We start from the raw sequence: 3380 nt of genomic DNA on the forward strand, positions 1-3380 counted from the left end.
GGGATAATGGGATGGGGGGGGGGGGGGGGGGCGACTAAGTGTGAGCACAGGAGAAAGAGCAGAATACACTCCCTGCTGGCTTTACTGCAGTTGCAAGGTGGGATCAATAACTTATCTACTGAGTGACAGACAGAGGATAAGATGTCACTTTGACACAGCAACCACTGATGCACGATATGCTTAAAAATATTAATCATTGCTAGCACAGTATGGCTGTCAAATATCATCATCATTCATAAAGTAGTTAGTATTTTTGCCCCTCAGCAAGTTTTGGGGTTTAAACCTTTCTGTGTGGAGTTTAATGCCATTATGTCAAGCTAATGAGTCAATAGTCATGTCATCTCAAGGAAACTAAGAAGGTTCTCTCGTCATAACGAATTAATTTCCATATTTTTGTTGACTCCACCAGAAGCTGGCATCACCGCGGATTTCCTCAACCAAATGCTAACGGATTTTTACATTCGATTACGTCTTATTGCAGAACAGAAGATTTGTAGCAGACAGAATTTTATGAGACTTTCACATTTTGTTCAGCAACATGATCTTCACAAATGAACATTACTTTTATAAATTTTAAGTATAATTGCAATTGCTAGCAGTAAAACGTCAACATTAGGCTAAAAAAAAAATCTACACCACAGAGGCATGACTTCAATGCCAATTAAGCTACATGCTTCTTCCCACTTTGGTATGATGTTTATTTCTTATTTTTTAATTTTTTATTTTTTTTTATTAGGGCAGCAGCAAAAAATTATAAGCATATCACACTTTGCCATCCACAGATGTTTTTTTTTACAAAACGTATGAAATAAGCATGCACACAAGAGCAATGAGTTAATATGAGATAATAAAGAACGAATAAAAGTAATTAAAAGTAAGACAAAATTTTAAAAAAATAAGTACCGGTAAATTGAAAAAATTCAGTGAGATCTTTTGCCATGGAGCAATTTTTTGTGATTGTTAATACAGTACACAAAATCTAGCCTGATGCTCTTCACATATTTAATCTGACTGTCTAGTGTTCAATGAATATATTTTCCTTTAGATGGAGAGAAAAAGTAATCGTTTAAGGTGTGATGACCTTTAATATCCATGACACCGTATGTAGTCTTGTCTAACCACTTATTAGCAACTGTCGGTTTAAGGACGCCTCTAATTCCCTTAACCACAGGCCTTGTTTAAGGCCTTTGTCTGAAAAACCAGTTAGAAAAAAAACTGTTGACTTGGAGATAAGCGAGAACAATGTTCTACAACTTATTTCCATGTTTAGGACACAATCCTGTGCCACTCTATAATGAGATGTAACTATGACACAAGAAAATATGCTTAATTATATTGAGCTACATCAAAAAAGTAAATACAAAGATGGCTTCTCAGCTTCAGTAAATTAGAGATTCAATATTGCCCATAGGTGTGAATGTGAGAGTAAATGGTCTCTGTCATTAAATTATATTCTTTTTTTTTCTAATTCTGATGAATTGTAACACCATTGAATCAGTGCACAGCGTAAACATCTCTAGTATTCCTCTGCTTTGTTGAGGCCCATCATTTTTCTGAACAACTTAAAATGTCTACAAACTGGCTCCACATGAGACTGCAGAGTTTTGGGGCATCGTGGCACACATTTCTAAGGTATTGTGGCTGCATTTGGGCTATGTATAAGCCAATTTGTGGCAAATTTGTTTTCACATGACAGATCAGGGTAAAGGGTCCCTCGGGAAATCCAGGGTCTTCACTAAAACATAATCCTAACATTCACTCCATTGCTCCCTTTTTTCATGTTTAGTTTCACCAGATGGAACAGTGAACACTAGCTCCCCCTATAGGTTATTAGCAAGTTTTCAAGCAGCTTCATCAAGACTCCTATTATAAGTCTTGGAATGCATACAGTACACTCATATTATTTTGACTGTATAACAGCGCCACAAATATTGCTACTACTGCCCCCTGCTGTGCTGAACTATCTAGTGCACCTTCTGTCCATAGTTTTCACCATCCTGGAACTTTGAAGCAAATGTCCACATTTATTTGGAAAATCCAGCAAGTGTAGATTGTGTATTTCCTCTGGCAACAAAATCACTGATGCTGGAGTTCTGTTTTTACACACCCAGACAGCATCAGGATGTTGTTCCCAGAAGGCAACAGGTTCACCATTCAGTCCATCTCAAGTTCCCAAGAGATGAATGAATTAGAAGTGCAACAAAAGAAAGGCTAACAGGGAAATAGAGATGGACAGATAGTGGGTCTGTTCAAAGAGGAAGGTGATAGTCTTCTCCTTTAATCTCACTTCATCCAGTCATCCTATCAGACAACGTGTCACCCAGCAACCTGCACCCGTGGACCCATGTCAGGTCAGCCAGGGCACCGTGACTGCCCTCAGTACAGTGTTTCAATAGTCAACTCTTTTTTCACTGGACTTAGCAGTACATGCGAGGATGTGATACAGTGGCTGAGCTGAAAGCTTCCTCACTGGCACAAAATGTGAGCTTGTTCCATCCTATTTCCCCTGCTATTTTCACTTTGATTGATGTGTCTTGTCTCAGTTGCTTATAATCTGATAGCTCAGCAACTTCTGTGTCCAAATGTCAGATGATTGAGTGATGCATCTTTGGTTTCAGCCCTCCTGACCCAAGCTTTGGAAGCCCAATGGTTGCATTTCAGTAGCTGTTGTTTTTTATGAAGCTCTTCATAAACTACAACACCTACTAAAATGATACAGCACTGAATGTCACCTCTCCACTCTCCCATGGCAACACAGCAACTTTTGGGAAACACATTTTATTTATCATCCTCCCCAGAACCAGTCAAGAGGATGAAAACCTTTCTCCCCTGTGTGTGTGCATTGGGAATCTTAGATACACAGAAAACAGCTAGCAGTTAGCATAATGCAATGAATGGTAGTGGTTGGGAAGTGCTAGCATACGTCCACCAAAAGTAATCAAATACTCTTTTTTTTCCCCTCCAAAACCTCAAACTCCCTGTGAAATAACAATTTATAATAAATAGACATTGTAACTTTAGAAGCAGACACATAGTTGGGACTACTCTCCTGAGCTGGCGTAGTGATTTCAACAAGCACCTCAAAACTTCAGCCAACAAAACAAAACTTTTGATGATGACAATAAGAGCACTTGCTGTTACTGATCATAGCTGGCTTCGTAAGAGAGGATGAGGAGGATTACTTCTAGACTAATTAAGCTCCCAAACCTTACATATTTGATATCTTTTGACGAAGCTAACTCTTCCCTTCTGCTACCATCCATTGTACCAAGCTAGCTAGCAATCAGCCGGTTTCTGTACGTCTCACCTTCCGAATGTACACATAAAGGAGAGAAGGGTGTCTGGCCTCTCGTCTGGCTCTGGGGAGAATGGACAATAAG

This window comes from Aulostomus chinensis, chromosome 23 (genome assembly GCF_037954235.1).
Source record: "Aulostomus chinensis isolate RoL2024-O1b breed Wild chromosome 23, RoL_Achi_v1.0, whole genome shotgun sequence".
NCBI classification, from domain to species: Eukaryota; Metazoa; Chordata; class Actinopteri; order Syngnathiformes; family Aulostomidae; genus Aulostomus; species Aulostomus chinensis.